Here is an 18,977-nt window from a genome sequence, read left to right as displayed (position 1 = left end):
ACTGAATAACCCATGTAAACCCAATTATTCTACTTAACTCATTTTTAAATAGAAAGTTTATATTATCAATAATTGCTGTTTTCTTAAGTCAGTTTATCATATTATCAACTTTGTATTGGCCATTGGTTTATATTATTAATTAATAATAACTTTTTTTTTTAATTTTTAAAATTAGCTTATAAATACTTAGGTATTATAAATATCTGTAAACACTAATTAACATATCAATTAACACACTAATTAAATACAATATTAGGTAGGACCATATTAAATGGTAAAATACTAATTAGTGTACCCATTAACACACCACTAGATACAATATTAGGCAGGACCATTTTAAGTTGTGGAACTCCCATGTATGTCTTGTGTGTGTTAGTTGATACATTAATTAATGGAGATTTATTTAGGAAATTATTTTCAAATATTTGTATCCCAATTAATCCTTAACATCTATATAATTTTTTGAAAATGTATACGATGTATCAGAGATATTTCAAAAGCTCAGATGAATTCTAATAAATATCAATGATTCAAATGATACTTTGATTCCTGCCCAAACACTCTCTTCTCTCTCTCCCACGTCTTCCCAAACACCTCTATTCAACTCCCTCTCTACACGTTATCTCTCATGTTCTCTCTTTAACTCCCTCTATGGTGGATCTCTCTCATCACCCATAATCTTCTTCAAGGTGTTGTAGTATAGAGAAATTGTGTTCTACAGAAACTACCACTACTCATCATTGCCACCAACATCGACACCCACCCTCCCTTCGAACTCGCACTCGCACTCGCAAGGTTCAATTTCTACCTCTCCCATTCTCTCTCTGTTTTCGTTTTTGTGGCTGTATCTGATTTTGTGTTTCCCTTGCTGCAATTCCCCTTCTCTCTCAATGGATTTGAGGTTTTGATTTTTTCCCTAATGACAGTGATTCTTCACAAGGTTCGATTTCCTTTCTCTTTCGTAGATCAGTTTAGTGTGTGCCAACACCAATAAATAGAATCTATTTATTACTTCTTTTAATTAATTTCTTGATTGCATTCCAGTAGACCAATTTTTATTTTTTACAAAATTCAATTGCATTGCCGCTGCTCATCATCATCATCATCAGTCTATTGCCACCATTGAAGATGAAGACCAACAAAGAGCAAAAACCCAATTCAGCATCGACACCCACCTTCCCTTCGAACTCACACTCACAAGGTTCGATTTCTGCCTCTCAATCTGTTTATACACACAATGTGTGCCGGTACCCAATTTCTTGCTCACTGTAATAGTGTTGTTGAGTAAAATTTGTGACAATTCTTAACCAATCTGTTTGCATAGGTAATTTCCTGACTGCTAAATTACCCAGAAAAAATTTCCTGACTGCCAATCTTTGTGCTCAGTACTCTATTGCAATTATCAAGATCCAAACATAGCATAAGAAAAGCCTAATTGCCCGGCACCTTTGCAATTATCATCATTGAGTGTTTGAGGAAGATGGTTGTGGTTTACAACATCTTCTGTGTTCTCTCCTCTGTTATTGTGTGCTCTCATCTTTTGTTATTGTGGTTTACAGCATCTTTTGTAGTTGGTTGTGGTTATAAAAATTGTTTATATGAGTAGATTTTTTTTTTTGCGCAAAATTATATAAGCATAATTTTTTTGATGATCTATTATTATGTGCTCTTATCTTTTGTTATTGTGGTTTACAGTGTCTTTTGCAGTTGGTTGTGGTTATATAAACTGTTTATATGAGTAGAATTTTTTTGAGCAAAATTATATTAGCAGAATTTTTTTGATGATATGTTATTGTGTGCTCTCATCTTTTGTTATTGTGGTTTACAACATCTTTTGCAGTTGGATTCCCAACTTTTGTGTTTGTGTGCTCTCATCCAATACTTCTCTCAATTTCTCTGTTTGTGTGCTCTCATCCAACCACATCATCCATGTACCGCTGTTCAACCAACACGACCACCAGGTTTCTCTCACTTTCTCCCTTTGAGTATTGAGTATGAACACATTCTCTTCAGCAATAGCTATGTTTACATAAATGTTTGCATGTTAATGTTCAATTTCTTTGACTTCTTTCAGGTACATTTTCATGATATTTTGATTTGTATGTTAGGGTTCGCTGACTTCTTTCAGGTATGATTCTTTGTTCAATTTCATGATTTTGGGGTTGGAATTGGATTGTTTTACCATGAAGTTTTTGAGTGGGGCTGTTGGCAAAATTGAGGATTTTTTAGTGGAATCAATGCTCTGTTTAAATAAACAACTTTTTAAAGTTTATTTGGGTTACTAATAAATTGGAGTAAGTTTCATGTTTTCAAACTATATTTTGAAATTGATTTCAAATCATAATTTAAAAACTCAAACTAAACATAACATTCAAATATAAAAATGAAAAATTGATTAGAAACTCACATCAATAACAACCAGTTCTTTCTCACCTTGTTTTATTTTATTCTTAGAAAAATGTTTAATTCGCACAAAGACCCCCTGAATGAGCTGACACCCTCGCTCCTCTCTTTTCTCTTTTTCCTCTCAAAGAGGCTTGGCGAGTCAGAGGCGAGCTATCCATCTCACCTTGGAATGTGAATACCTTCCTCTTTCAGTTTTCAGAGGAAGAAGATTGTAACCGCATCCTCAGAGACCGTCCATGGTCGATTATGGGCTCTCTCTTGGTCCTTCAAACCCTCTCTCCCAATCAAACCTTTGAAGAAGTGGATTTCACCTGGTGCCCTTTCTGGGTTCAAGCACATGGGCTACCTATCCAGAATATGACCAAACAGAATGGAAATATTATTGGTAATCGGCTCGGAAAAGTCATTAGCGTGGAAGCCCCTCAGGACGGCCTCCTGCTCCACCGCAGTTTTTTACGTATTAGAGTGGAAATCAACACCCAACATCCTTTTCCTCAAGGTTTGTGGCTCAAACGTTCCCCTGGCAGTAATGGGGTCTGGATTACCTTCAAATATGAGAAATTGTCAGATTTTTGCTATGACTGTGGGCGTATTGGTCACAAGAACAAGAGCTGCAAGTTTGTTTCTCAAGAAGTTGGCAGCAAATCAGGGTGTGGGCCTGACCTTCGCAATGGGGTGCCCAGAACTACTGTTCCTCTAGTGAATTTTGCAAAACTAGCAGGTGTCTCGTCAGACAATAGCCAACGGCCAAACAACGGCAACTCACCGACGACCTCCATGGTGACGCATGGCTTGGGGGTACCAATCCACAGTACTACGGCTGAACCTCCTCAGTACAGTCCTCCTCCACTCCCAGAGTCGTGCGCACACACTCCTGCTCCTTCTCAGATTGCAACATGTGGCATGAGTAATTCTCAACCACGTGGCCCCCAACCAGAGGTAGCATCTGCTTCTACTCCTACTCGGATAGAGGCCACTTCTAGTCAGTCTCTCATTAAGCCCATTTTCACTCCTAAACCTTCCCTTCAGTCTTTTGGCCCAACCACAGGAGCAGGCCTTTTGCCAGATGAAAACACTAAGCCCAAATATTTCGTGACTGAGCCGCTCGATAGTCCTAGTACACCCAACAACCCAAAAGAGGTTGAACCTAATGTCCCTGCTACGGATTTGGGCCTTACTGATGCAATCACAATACTACAATCTCCTGGCCCAATTTCCCCACCCTTGGGCCCCTCCTATGCTCTGGACTTATGTCTCTCCAAAGCCATCAATACTCTCTCTCTAAAGAGAAAAGCCACTGCTGATGACCTCTCTTTAAACCTTCCCCTAAAGCTCCCCAAAATTACAGAGACCAAGCCATCGAGGCACCTACCAACTCTACACTCCTCCACTTCTTCACAGAGGGGACACCCAAGATGCCCAATTAGCACCCCAGGCAGGAAACTGGTTAGGAGGCAGGTCCGGGCTTCCTTGGCAACTCCAGAATTGGCTTATGGAGCAAACGAGCTGGTGGACATTAATGTTCAAAATGAGGAAGGCAGAGGCGAAGGGCACTCTCTGGTACCCATTGAGGTCAGTCCATTTATATATGATTATGATTTTTGTGAATCCTAAGTCCCTAGCACTTTCCCAGTTTCGGATTCCTTCGCTTAAGCAGTGGTGGCTGGCCCTAAATAGCCACACAAGCCATGTTGATTCTGAGCTGGAATTGTCAGGGGATTGGGCGACCCCTGACATTCCAGATCCTCCGAGGGTTATGTAATACCCATCGCCCTACAATAATTTTCCTTATGGAAACAAAAAGTAAGCGTTCTAAGTTGGAAGGTATCCGACGGAAGCTTCACTTTCCAAATCATTGCTATGTTGATCCTGTTGGTTTATCCAGTGGTTTAGCTCTCTGGTGGTCAGACGAGGTTACTCTTCAAGTTCGCCATAAATCTCCCAACATCTTTAGATGCATCATCTCCAAAGGGGCAAATTCTGAAGATTGGCTTGCAACCTTTGTGTATGCTCCTCCTAGATGGCCAGATAGCCAAGCCTTTTGGAAATATCTTAAAAAGATTGCGGTAGAGAACAAATACCCTTGGCTCTGCATTGGTGACCTTAATGAAGTGGGCATGTCGTGGGAAAAACAAGGTTCAGTAGCTTGTAACAAGTTCAAAATGGAGCAATTCCAGGATCTCTTAGCAGATTGTGAATTCATGGACCTCGAATTTAAAAGGGCCTCGTATACATGGACTAATAATAAAAAAGGGGAGTGTCACTTGAGGGAAAGATTGGATAAAGCCTTTGCAACAGTCGACTGGCGCCTTTTGTTCCCCTTTGCCCAACTCCACCATGAAGCTTTTGTGGGATCAGATCACTGCCCGGTACTCCTTAATTGCACAATCCCACCAAAAAAGGTCCTCCACCAATTTAAATTCGAATCCATGTGGACAACAAAACCAGACTGTGCTGAGATCATTACGTTTAATTGGCGGAAACAACATTCATGCTCTCCTATGCATCAGCTTACACAGAAACTAGCATCCTGTAAATGGGGCCTTACAATCTGGAGTTGAGAAGCCTTTGGTAATAATAGGCTCAAGTTGAGTGACTTACGAGCCCAACTACTTCACTATCAGACTCTCCCCTACTCGCTGGAGAATGGATCTCAGATTCGTCTACTCCAAGAAGAGATAGAGGCTACTTTACTTCATGAAGAGATGTACCAACACCAGCGTTCCCAAATTAACTGGCTCAGTTATGGTGATCGGAATTCGGCCTTTTTTCATGCAACAGTGGCCCAACGTTGACAGAGGAATCAATTGGTCAAAATCCAGAATGGAAGTGGAGTCTGGCTAGAGACGGATCATGAGATTAACCACCATCTCCATAGTTATTTCTCCACTTTATTCCAAGCTAAGGCTCCTAGACACTTTGAGGAGGCACTTTCAGTGGTCAACCATATGGTTTCTTCAGAAATGAATGATGCTCTTCTGAGGATAGTCACGGATGATGAGATTAAATGTGCTATTTTTCAGCTAAGATCTCTAAAGGCCCCAGGACCCGATGGTTTCCCTGGGCTATTTTATCAGAAACATTGGGATATCATGGGTCCAGAGATGTGTGCAACAGACAAACTTTTCTTCACAAATGGGTCCCTTTTAAGAGACCTTAATCATACAAATCTGATCTTAATTCCCAAGGTGGCCGCCCCTACTAGTCTCACTCAATTTCGCCCCATCAGCCTCTGCAACTTCAGTATGAAAATCATTACCAAAGTCATGGAAAACAGATTGAAAAAAAATCCTGAAGCATCTCATATCCCCTCAACAAGCAGCCTTTGTCCCCGGTAGACTTATTCAAGACAGCATTCTTATCGCCCATGAGGCCTTCCACTATTTGAAGCAGAAGAAAACTGGCAACCATGCGGACATGGCCCTTAAGCTGGATTTCAACAAGGTCTATGATAGAATCCAATGGGATTTTTTGCAAGCTGTGATGCTAAAAATGGGTTTCCATGGGCATTGGGTGAACTTAGTCGTGGAATGTGTCACAACAGTGAGGTTTTCAATCTACATTAATGGAGCTAAGCGTACTTCCATCAACCCCTCTTGTGGCCTCCGCCAAGGCGACCCACTCTCATCTTATCTCTTTCTTATGGTGGCTGATGTGTTTTCCAACCTTATAACTCGGGCTCTCTATTCTCAAGGGATCTTATGGCTGGAAATGCAAAGAACCTGTCCCGTCATCTCTCACGTTTTCTTTGATGATGATGCTATTCTCTTCCTCAGGGCCAATCAGAATGAATGCCATCATATCATGGACACCTTGCAACTGTACAGTGAAGCTTCTAGACAACTCATTAATTTTGACAAATCCGGAGTGTTGTTCTCTTCCAATGCATCTGCAATTACTCGAAGTTCCATCTGCTCTTCTTTGGGTGTTCCACAAGCCAATCTTCAAGCTAAATACCTGGGCCTACCTTCTTCTTGGGGCAGATCTAAAGCTGACACTTTTGGGAGCTTGATTGAAAAAGCGTTGTGCAAAATGCAAGGTTGGAAATCTAAACTTTTATCTCCGGCTGGTAAGGAAACTCCTATCAAAGCCGTCGTTTAGGCTTTACCCTCCTATGCCATGTCTTGCTTTGAAATGCCACACTCTTTTTGTTCTAAGCTAAACTCTCTCGTTCAGAACTATTGGTGGAAAGGGGATTCGGACAACAAGGGCATCTTTTGGACCAGTTGGGATCATATGACAGTCCCCAAACATCAAGGAGGGATGGGCTTCCGCAATTTCAAAGCGTTTAATCAAGCCTTACTCGTTAAGCAAAGTTGGCGCCTCTTCATGAATCCCAACTCCTTCTGGGTTCGTGTGTATAAAGGCCTCTACTTTCCACATTCTAATTTCTTGCAAGCATCCAGAGGCACGAGATCATCTTGGGCTTGGTCTAGCCTACTCAAGGGCAGGGCACTCCTCCAAACGGGACTCCAATGGCAAATTCAAAATGGCAACCTTGCACACTTTTGGAAGGACAAGTGGGTACCCTCTACAAAAGATTTCAAAATTGCTTCTCATAAACCACCTCACTGTACTATCCAAATAGTGGCTGAAGCTATTGACCCCAATCGCAAAATATGGAAACATGATCTTCTCAAAGAATGGCTTTCGGCAGAAGATTTAGAGGCTGTCCTTACCATCCCCATTGCAGCAGTTCACAGAGATGATCTTTTCATTTGGCACCACAATCCATCAGGAGTTTACTCAGTTAAGTCCGGCTATGCCTTAGCAAAGCAGATATGCCACAACTCCAATGGCCCTTCTAAGCCCTCCAGATCTCTCATCCTTGGTGTAGATTTTTGGAACTCAATTTGGGCTCTTGATATCCCTTCCAAAATTCGTCACTTTTGGTGGAGAGTCTGTCATAATTTGTTGGCAACAAAGCTGGGTCTGTTTCGACGTAAATGTGCAGCTTCGGGTGAATGTCCTATTTGCAGGAAAGACGATGAATCTGTGGAGCATCTCCTGTTCGATTGCCCATGGACAAAAGCTGTTTGGTTCGGTAGCTCTCTAAATATGCGAATGAATCCCGGCTCGATTACAAATGTGACCAGGTGGACCAATGACCTTCTGAACGGAGGAAATTCAAAGACTGAATCCAAACGCATCATCAGCTCAGCTGCCACTATTGCTTGGTTCATATGGAAATCTAGAAATGATTTTGTTTTTAATCATCAAGTGGTGGACCCTCATGTTACATTGCAAAAGATCACTCACTTCTGGCAAGAACATGACGCTCTAATTGGCTCTTTCAACCCTCACAATCAGGCCACTAACGTCCCCAACCGTAATTCCCATTTAGGTTGGCAGCCACCTTCCCACACTAGCATCAAATTCAATTGTGATGCAGCTTTCTGTCAGTCTTCCTCATTAGCTGCCTTGGCTGTAATCCTTCGAGATTCAAAGGGAAACCTTCTGACTGGTTGTCACGCCCTCAAAATAAACCCAATATATATATATCATTGACATGCATTATTTAAAGAAAACAATTTATTAATTCATTCATCAGAGTATTAATAAATAAAAGCATTACATGTAACATCAAATTAAATGCCCTACGGGCTAACATCTTTCCAAGCCAACACTTGGACACAAAAATATGAGTTCTAACTCAATACAGGTAAAGCCCAAGGCTTGAATGCTTACATGTACTAACAAATAGAAACATTTAACTAAAGATAGTCTTCTTCAAATCCAAAAGTCAAATCCTTCCAAGCTAAGTCCTTGGAGGTAGCTTATCACCTGAACCTGAAAATGATGTTCCCATAAAGGGTGAGCCATAGCCCAGTAGAAAAATACTAAACCAAACATAAGCATTGAATAAAGCTATAGCATTCAATAGATGGTTAACCAAGATAATCAATTATAACTTAATACAGTCACATGACACTAACGTCTAAGACATGTTTCAATTCCCATTATTATCAATAAGGCTCAGAACCTGGCCAAATTTACAACAGTGAACTATATAACATATTCACATTACTTCCAATATCAACAACACAGATGAGACTCAGGCTCATATCAAAACACTTCATACTTCCCATTTGATACACATTTTAGTGCTGTATCAACAACATGTAAAAACACTTCAATATAATAAGCACACATAATAGTGATGCTAATGGAGTCCATCCCCTATCTCCTCCCAAACAAAATCCGGTTTAGAGGTCCATCCCCTATCTTCCCCTAAACCGTGGAGTACATCCCCTATCTCCTCCCAAACAATATGCATATGCAATGCTCAATCAATACATGTATTTTCTGTATCAATTCAATAGTCTAAATTTATGACTTAAACAAATTGATTAGTTTCAATTTTCCCTAATCCACATGCAATGTCTACAACAAACACGACTATCCTCCACCGATAGCCCAAAACAGTTATTTCTAGGCTGGAAATAAATATATCAACAATTCAATAGGCGAGTGATTTAAATTATCCAACTACACCATTTAATCAATGAATTCCTCAATTTCATGAATTTAACCAAATTCCCCAATTTCATTAAATTAATTATACAAATTAATTTATTGATACAACTAAGGTTTTTCCCAAAATTACCAAAGTACCCCCAACATATAAAAATACCAAAACTTAGAACAAAACTTATAAGGTGGAGTAGGAAATCCCTACCTCGAAGAAAATAACCCGAGTGGAGAAGACAGAGATGATGACCCAAAAACCCAAGTGCTCCAAAACTACAAACTCTCAGATTAAAACGAAGCTCTCGACTCACTCTATCTTTTTAATAAAGCAACTAGGGTAGAAACACCCTAAAAGGTGATGAAACCTAAGAGAGAAGATGAGTAGAGGGAGAGAGAACTCGGAACTAGGGTTTTAGGATCAAAAGAATGTGAAAAAACGTGTTAAAAACCGCTGCTGCGTATATAAACCCGACAGGCTTGCTCGAGCGAACACTTGGTCGCTCGAGCGACCAGACACATGAAACCCTCGCTCGAGCGAAGAAAATCTGCCCTCAGGCCTATACCTGACGCAATCTCTCGCTCGAGCGAATAAAATCTGGCTCGATCCACCACACACAAGAACAACCCTTGCTCAAGCGACCAAGTCCTCGCTCGAGCGAACAACCAAAAACTGGACAGCAACACTTGGTTTCCGAACCCAACCAACCTGAAACAACCCTGCCCAACACATCCTATAACTCCAAAATGAGAAAATAAAGGACAACAACAACCATTTTACAATGACAGAATCTACGGAACCTAAGTCCGGATACCATAATCAAATGGGAAAAGACCGAGGTCGCTATAACCTCCCCCCCTTAAAAGAATTTCGTCCCCGAAATTAAGCATAAGTTTTTTTTTTTTTTTTTTTTAACAACATAACATCATAACAATGAACAACTTGACCCAATACCGGTCCTATCATCTCTTATCAAGAGGCATCTCATAATATATATAAAACAACATATATTTCAACCTGCATTAGTATTATGCATTTTTTTTTTTTTACAGTTCTCAATATCATATTCAATTTCATGATAGAACTCTAATTCAACAATATATATTCAACATATGCAATGTTACCATAAACTTCCATAACGAGGCAAGTTTCCATGTACTTCCATTAAACCAAAGCATTTACAATGTTTTACAACTCAAAACATATATACAATGTTCTTAAAGTTCATTAAAATTACAAAATTTCGACACATGATTACACATCAACAAACAAGTCCGGATATTTCTCACGGACTTCCAATTCACGTTCCCAAGTGGCTTCCTCCACTCCGTGATGCTTCCACAGAACTTTCACCAAAGGGATGGTTTTGCCTCGCAAAACTTGGTCCCGCCTATCCAAGACCCGAACCGGTCTCTCCTCATACGAGACATCGTCGTCAACCACTAAATCGGTCCAATCCAACACATGGGATGGATCCGGCTCATACTTCCGAAGCATACTCACATGAAACACGTCATGTACTCCAGACAACTGCGGTGGTAAAGCTAAACGATAAATAGCCTCACCAATTCTCTTAAGGATCTCAAAAGGACCAATGAACCGAGGGGACAACTTCCCGCTCTTCCCAAACCTCATCAATCCCCATCTAGGTGATATCTTCAGAAAGACATGATCACCCATGTCAAACACCAAAGGTCTCCTCCTACGGTCGGCATAAGATTTCTGACGACTCTGTGCTGTAACAAGCCTCTTACGGATCAGCTCAACTTTCTCCGTCGTTTCCCTCACCAACTCCGGGCCCAACAGAGGTGCATCACCCACCTCGGCCCAACAAACAGGAGATCTACACGGTCGGCCATACAAGGCCTCAAACGGTGCCATACCGATACTAGACTGGAAACTGTTGTTGTAGGCAAACTCCACCAACGGCAAATGCCTCTCCCACGACCCACTAAAGTCTAGAACACAACCCCGAAGCATATCCTCAAGAATCTGAATAGTACGCTCGGACTGCCCGTCAGTCTGAGGATGATAAGCCGTGCTAAAGGTCAACTTAGTGCCTAAAGCACTCTGCAAACTTTGCCACAACCTGGCCGTAAAACGAGGATCTCTATCTGAGACGATCGTCATTGGAACCCCGTGCAACCTCACTATGTCCCGAATATATAAGTCGGCCAGATGATCGACTGAATCTCTAACACGCATAGGAATAAAGTGCGCCGACTAAGTCAACCGGTCTACAACCACCCAAACAGCATCACTACCCCGCTGAGTCCTCGGAAGACCTACAACGAAGTCCATAGTGACATGCTCCCACTTCCACTCGGCAATAGGCAAGGGTTGTAACAAACCCGCTGGCCTCTGATGCTCGGCCTTCACATGCTGACAAGTAAGGCACTTAGACACGAAAGCTGCTACCTCTCTCTTCATACCCCGCCACCAAAACTGGCGACCCAAATCCCGATACATCTTAGTGCCTCCCGGATGCACCGCAAGGCGTGAATGATGAAACTCTCGGAGTACCTTCTGTCGACAAGACTCCGGCACAAACAGACGGTCCCGGTATCTCACACTCAGGTCGGGATACACTGTCAAACCCTTCTCAACCTTCCCACCGGAAATCTTCTCACGGAGGGATTTTACCTCAAGGTCACCCCTCTGAGCCTCTAACACTCGAGTCACAAGTGTAGGCTGTACAACAATAGAAAACAAGGCCGCAGCCTCAACGGATTCGCCCAGAAGTAAATCAAACTCCCCAAGTGCACCTAACATCTCTCATTCCCGGATGGCTATACTAGCTATGTCACCAACAAATTTCCTGCTAAGGGCATCGGCCACCACATTGGCCTTCCCCGGATGATAATGCAACTCGAAGTCATAATCCTCAATAAACTCCATCCACATCCTCTGCCTCAAGTTCAAGTCTTTCTGTGTAAACAGATATTTCAGACTCTTATGATCTGAGAATACCTCAAACCTCTCACCATAAAGATAATGCCTCCAAATTTTCAAGGCAAATATCACAGCTGCTAACTCTAAATCTGCGTAGGGTAATTCTTCTCGTGAATTTTCAACTGACGTGAGCCATAGGCAACTACTTTCCCTTCTTGCATCAACACACAACCTAGACCCTCTTGTGAGGCATCACAATAGACTGCATAACCCAACCCTCTCTTCGGAATAATCAAGACTGGAGCGGTGGTCAGTCTAACTTTCAACTCCTGGAACGACTTTTCACAAATCTCACTCCATACAAACTTGACTCCCTTCCGAGTCAATCTAGTCAAAGGTGAAGCTAACCTGGAGAAATCCTTCACAAACCGGCGATAATACCCAGCTAACCCCAGAAAACTGCGGATCTCAAACACACTCTTAGGCTGTGCCCAATCTTGCACTGCCTCAGTCTTGGATGTATCAACAGACACTCCTTCCCCAGAAACTACATGGCCTAAGAACTTGACCTCTTCTAGCCAGAACTCACACTTCCCAAACTTAGCATAAAGCTTATGGGCTCTAAGTAACTCAAGCACCACTCTCAAGTGTTCCTTGTGCTTCTCCTCAGAAGGTGAATAGATAAGGATGTCGTCCACGAAGACGACTACAAAATGATCTAAAAATTTCCGGAATATCCGGTTCATCAAATCCATAAAAACTGCCGGTGCATTGGTGAGCCCAAATGGCATCACCAAAAACTCATAGTGGCCATACCGCGTACGGAATGCCGTCTTCGGAGTATCCTCCTCCCTGACTCTTAACTGATGATAACCCGATCTCAAGTCTATCTTCAAGAAACAACGGGAACCCTTCAACTGATCGAACAGATCATCTATACAAGGCATAGGGTACTTATTCTTAACCGTAGCTCGATTCAATTTCCGGTAATCTATACAAAGTCTCAAAGCACCACCTTTCTTTTTAACAAAGAGGGCCGGTGCTCCCCACGGCGAAACACTAGGACGGATATAGCCCTTGTCTAGTAACTCCTGGAGCTGAATCTTCAACTCAACTAACTCGGCTGGGGCAAAACGATAAGGTGCCATAGAAATCGGCGCCGTGCCGGGCACTAAGTCAATAGAGAACTCAATCTCTCTGTGAGGTGGCAAACCAACGAGGTCCTCGGGAAAGACGTCCGAGTACTCACAAACCACACTTGGCAACACAGTCTGGGTCTCATTACACTCACCACTCTCAAAGCTAGCAAGTAGGCCACTAAGCTCACTCCGCCCTTGTAGATTATACCCCGGTGGCAAAACACTACCAACCCGGTCCCCCAGAAAATGAAAACACTCCCCGCTCACGGTACAACAAGTGACCCTCTGGCGGTAGCAATCAATAACTGCCCAGTATGACGATAACCAGTCGATACCCAAAATAACATCAAAGCCCTTCATAGGCATAACTACAAAAGGAAACGGAAGTCTATGATTGGCGACCTCTATATCACAACCCCTGACACCTTGTTTCAAGATCAATTCACCCCCAAGAGGTGACACTACACAAATAGGGGATGCTAACTGTGCTAACTCCAATTCCAAAACAGATGCAAATGCAGCAGACACAAAGGAATGGGATGCACCCGTATCAATCAAAACACTAGCAACCGAGTTGCAAAACAAGAAGGTACCTCTCACAACTGATGGTGCCGGCACAAGATCCTGCGCGGTAACAGCGTACACGTGCCCAGACGACCTCTGATCAACCTGCTCACCCCTAGAAGCATAAGATTGCTGCACCGACTGGGACGATGAAGCCCCCTGATTGGCCTTGAGACTGCTGAGGATTAAAACCCTTCTGTCTCCTACCATCACTCTGACCATCCTGACTCCTTTTGGAGCCCTTCTGTCCTTCCTCCTCCTCCTGCATCATGATTTCCATGTGGGCCGCTGCATCAACCATACGCCCAAAATCCCAAATCATAGTTCCCCCAACTCTTAGCTTGAGGCCACGCCTCAACTTCTTCTCAAACTCGATACAACGGCGTTCCTCAGATGCCACCAACTCAGGTGCAAACTTGGACAAGCTAGTAAATGCAGCCTCAAACTCGGCCACTGAAGAACTCGACTGCTTAAGCTGGCAGAACTGGTCTCTCAGCTTCTCCCTAACTGCTGGAGATAAGAACCTCTCCTGGAAAGCATTCACAAAAGCCTCCCATGTACCTCCTATACGACCCTTAGTGAACTTCCACCACTGACCCGCATCCCCCTTCAGCTGGAAAGATGCCAAGGTTACTTTCAACCCCTCGTCTTCGATGCCAAGCATCTCAAACGTCTCAGTTGTCTGTTCGAGCCATTCATCTGCCTTAAGCGGCTCTTTAGGATCACCCACAAATTCATCCGGGTTAGACCGGAAGAACTCCCTCTTCAGAAAGGAAGGTCCTGCATCCGCAACAACAACCCGAGCTTGATTCTCAGCTCTGAGAATGCCTACTGACTCCCTGAATGCCCCTGCTATCTCTCGGGCTAGAGCGCCCATAGCCTACTGGCCTACTGGCTCGGCCACATTGGCCTGACCAATTCCCTCCTGAACTGCCGGAATCTCCTCTGGCACAGGCACCTCCTGCCTACCCGGCCTACCACGGCTACCGCGTCCTCGTCCTCGTCCTGACATCCTAATAAAGGAAACAAAGACGTTAGCACATTAATAAATGTGCCGAAGCTAAACACTCGCATCCTAATGCATTGGACAACAATAATTCATTCCACGTAAGCACATAATCACATAAGCACCTACGAATTTCATTCCTGGATGATGATAGTCCCAAAGCGTTACTATAGTTCCGGTTGAAAGCAGCATTGATCAAGTGCCTTTCCAACAAGACTACTAGAAACTCAAGGGTCCAATCAACATCCTATGAACTACATTCCATACCCACATAGTCACGTAAACATGTTATCATGTAAGCATATAACATTACACTAAGTCTCTATGAAACGAGACGAACCCATTGTGATGCTAATCACTTCCCACGTACCCAAAGTATTCAAACCCGGTACGCTCTGATACCAAGTTGTCACGCCCTCAAAATAAACCCAATATATATATATCATTGACATGCATTATTTAAAGAAAACAATTTAGTAATTCATTCATCAGAGTATTAATAAATAAAAGTATTACATGTAACATCAAATTAAATGCCCTACGGGTTAACATCTTTCCAAGCCAACACTTAGACACAAAAATATGAGTTCTAACTCAATACAGGTAAAGCCCAAGGCTTGAATGTTTACATGTACTAACAAATAGAAACATTTAACTAAAGATAGTCTTCTTCAAATCCAAAAGCCAAATCCTTCCAAGCTAAGTCCTTGGAGGTAGCTTATCACCTGAACTTGAAAATGATGTTCCCATAAAGGGTGAGCCACAGCCCAGTAGAAAAATAGTAAACCAAACATAAGCATTGAAAAAAGCTATAGCATTCAATAGATGGTTAACCAAGATAATCAATTATAACTTAATACAGTCACATGACACTAACGTCTAAGACATGTTTCAATTCCCATTATTATCAATAAGGCTCAGAACCTGGCCAAATTTACAATAGTGAACTATATAACATATTCACATTACTTCCAATATCAACAACACAGATGAGACTCAGGCTCATATCAAAACACTTCATACTTCCCATTTGATACACATTTTAGTGCTGTATCAACAACATGTAAAAACACTTCAATATAATAAGCACACATAATAGTGATGCTAATGGAGTCCATCCCCTATCTCCTCCCAAACAAAATCCGGTTTAGAGGTCCATCCCCTATCTTCCCCTAAACCGTGGAGTACATCCCCTATCTCCTCCCAAACAATATGATATGCAATGCTCAATAAATACATGTATTTTCTGTATTAATTCAATAGTCTAAATTTATGACTTAAACAAATTGATTAGTTTCAATTTTCCCTAATCCACATGCAATGTCTACAACAAACACGACTATCCTCCACCGATAGCCCAAAACAGTTATTTCTAGGCTGGAAATAAATATATCCACAATTCAATAGGCGAGTGATTTAAATTATCCAACTACACCATTTAATCAATGAATTCCTCAATTTCATGAATTTAACCAAATCCCCCAATTTCATTAAATTAATTATACAAATTAATTTATTGATACAACTAAGGTTTTTCCCAAAATTACCAAAGTACCCCCAACATATCAAAATACCAAAGCTTAGAACAAAACTTATAAGGTGGAGTAGGAAATCCCTACCTCGAAGAAAATAACCCGAGTGGAGAAGACAGAGATGATGACCCAAAAACCCAAGTGCTCCAAAACTACAAACTCTCAGATTAAAACGAAGCTCTCGACTCACTCTATCTTTTTAATAAAGCAACTAGGGTAGAAACACCCTAAAAGGTGATGAAACCTAAGAGAGAAGATGAGTAGAGGGAGAGAGAACTCGGAACTAGGGTTTTAGGATCAAAAGAATGTGAAAAAACGTTTTAAAAACCGCTGCTGCGTATATAAACCCGACAGGCTCGCTCGAGCGAACACTTGGTCGCTCGAGCGACCAGACACACGAAACCCTCGCTCGAGCGAAGAAAATCTCGCTCGAGCCAATAATGCAATGCTTCAGGTCTGCAACCCAGGAGCACGCTCGAGCGACAGGATTCTCGCTCTAGCGAAGGAAATCTCGCTCGAGCGAAGAAACACTGCCCTCAGGCCTCTACTAGACGCAATCTCTCGCTCGAGCGAATAAAATCTAGCTCGATCCACCAGACACAAGAACAACACTTGCTCGAGTGACCAAGTCCTCGCTCGAGCGAACAACCCAAAAACTGGACAGCAACACTTGGTTTCCGAACCCAACCAACCTGAAACAACCCTGCCCAACACATCCTATAACTACAAAATGAGAAAATAAAGGACAACAACAACCATTTTACAATGACAGAATCTACGGAACCTAAGTCCGGATACCATAATCAAATGGGAAAAGACCGAGGTCGCTATACTGGTTGTGCTCAGACTTGCAAGGCTTCGTCTGTAGCACAAGCTGAGGCACATTCAGTGCGTCTAGCGTGTCACATGGCTAAAGCACTCAATCTCTCACTAGTGGAAATCGAAAGTGACAACAAATCGGTGATCTCCCTCTGCGTATCCGAAACAGTTCCACCATGGGAGCATAGTGCCATTATTCTGGACATTCGAGGTCTTGTTTCCATACACTCTTTATCTTTTTCCTGGACAAGCAGACACAACAATGCAGCAGTACACTGGGTTGCTAAGGCTTTTTTTTCTAAGACCTTACCTGTAACTTGGGCTGTATGCCCTCCTGCTCCTCTAGTTTCTTTTCTTTCCTCTGGTGTACCCAATTTGCCTGTTTAATCGAAAGCTTGGTTGTTCAAAAAAAAAAAAAAAAAGGGTAAACACTTGCTTTTTCTCTCTCACAGCCTACGTCTTCTCTCGGAAACAGAGCTCTCTCTTGCTCTTAAGACAACTAGGGTTTCAAGTTAGGCTTCCATTTCTATTTGAGAATCATAACTAACTATTGCTTCCTAATTTCTTATTCTGTGAGGGTTAAATAAACCCACTGAACGAAAGTCGAGAATCATGCAAACTTACCGGGTGAGTTTTATGTACATTGATATGTATTATTATTATTATTATTATTGTTCCATGAGTAATTTTATCTCTATCCACCATTGTTGTTGTTTTGTTTTTTGAAGGCAAGCTTCGGAGGTACGATTTGGATTAAAGGTGACATTTCTCATGCTACAGAGGTGTATTTCAATGAGAAAACTCCATTTCACCTCAAAAAGTTTCCGACATATGATGAACCAAAGAAGATAGTGAAGGCTTTAAGGGAGAATTGGCACCCCAACTTTGCCAACATCTCCCAAATTTTTCAAGTTCTCCCTTTTCCTTGTAGTTGCTTATTTTCTTTTTGTTTTTTTTATTTTGAAGATTTTTATTTTTTTTAAATTCATTACAGCCTGATGGGGGGAAATCTGAGTTGCTAAAGCAGAGCTCTAAACAAAGAAAAAAAAACTTGATAGCTTAATTGTATTCTTCTCTATTTCTTACTTTCAAATGGAATTACATGACCCTTTATATAGGATTTCCATACACACAATATTTAATTTATCTTCCTACTTCTTGATTAATACATGAACTTGACCAATGAACCTTGACACCATATAACTTAGTACATGAATGTGTAAATAGAATACTCTAGAAGACGAATGCATAAGACAAATTCATTAACTTCAACACTCCCCCTTAATGCATTTTCTTCTTTATCCCAAGCAATTCCCTGAAATAGAAAAATTTTGCCATTGGTAATGCCTTGGTAAAGATATCTCCAACTTGTTCATTTGCTCTGCAAAACTCCTTCTCAATTTCACCATTTGCAATTGCCTCCAGAATGAAATGATATTTGATGGAGATATGCTTTGTGTGATTATGAAACAATGGATTCTTCGAAATTGCAATAGCTAACTTGTTGTCACAAAAGATTCGTGTTGTCTTTTTTTGTTGCTGACTCTTGGAATAAGCTCTGATACCACTTTGATGGGGGGGGGGGGAAATCTGAGTTGCTAAAGTAAAGTTCTAAACAGAGAAAAAAAAACTTAATAGCTTAATTGTATTCTTCTCTATTTCTTACTTTCAAATGGAATTACATGACCCTTTATATAGAATTTCCATACACATAATAGTTAATGTATCCTTCTACTTCTTGATTAATACATGAACTTGACCAATGAACCTTGACACCATAACTCTAATACATAAATATAACTTAGTAGGTGAATGTGTAAATAGAATACTCTCGAAGATAAATGCATAAGACAAATGCATTAACTTCAACACAGCCTTCTAGTTAAATCTATACAATATTTTTTTCATTAAATGGTTAATATAAATGTGTGATTTAGAATATAGTTTGGTTTAAGGGTAATGTTTTCTCATTATGAAAAAATTTATTTTATTTTGCCAATAATTTTTTATTTTATTTTATTTTAAAATGATTTCTTCTTGAACACAAACCTTTAACCATTTAGGTTCTTGTACTGCTCTCTGGTAAAGTTTTAGATTATTTTTTTTTTTGATCAGCAAAAAAGACTTTATTGATGGAAAAAATTTACATC

General features: G+C 41.3%; 1 long non-coding RNA gene across 1 annotated transcript; it reads left to right on the top strand.

Annotated features, from left to right (window-relative positions):
* The first annotated feature begins 1,096 nt into the window (after positions 1 to 1,096).
* Positions 1,097 to 17,962, top strand: LOC145802109 (uncharacterized). Its single transcript, XR_014344447.1, has 3 exons — positions 1,097 to 2,128; positions 17,405 to 17,454; positions 17,556 to 17,962. It is a non-coding gene; the product is annotated as an uncharacterized LOC145802109 (long non-coding RNA).
* The last annotated feature ends 1,015 nt before the right edge of the window (positions 17,963 to 18,977 follow it).

This window comes from Camellia sinensis, chromosome 11, assembly GCF_055761805.1.
Source record: "Camellia sinensis isolate YWXY chromosome 11, ASM5576180v1, whole genome shotgun sequence".
NCBI classification, from domain to species: domain Eukaryota; kingdom Viridiplantae; phylum Streptophyta; class Magnoliopsida; order Ericales; family Theaceae; genus Camellia; species Camellia sinensis.
Note: the sequence above shows the minus strand (reverse complement) of the source record. Positions and strands in the feature narration are given on the sequence as shown.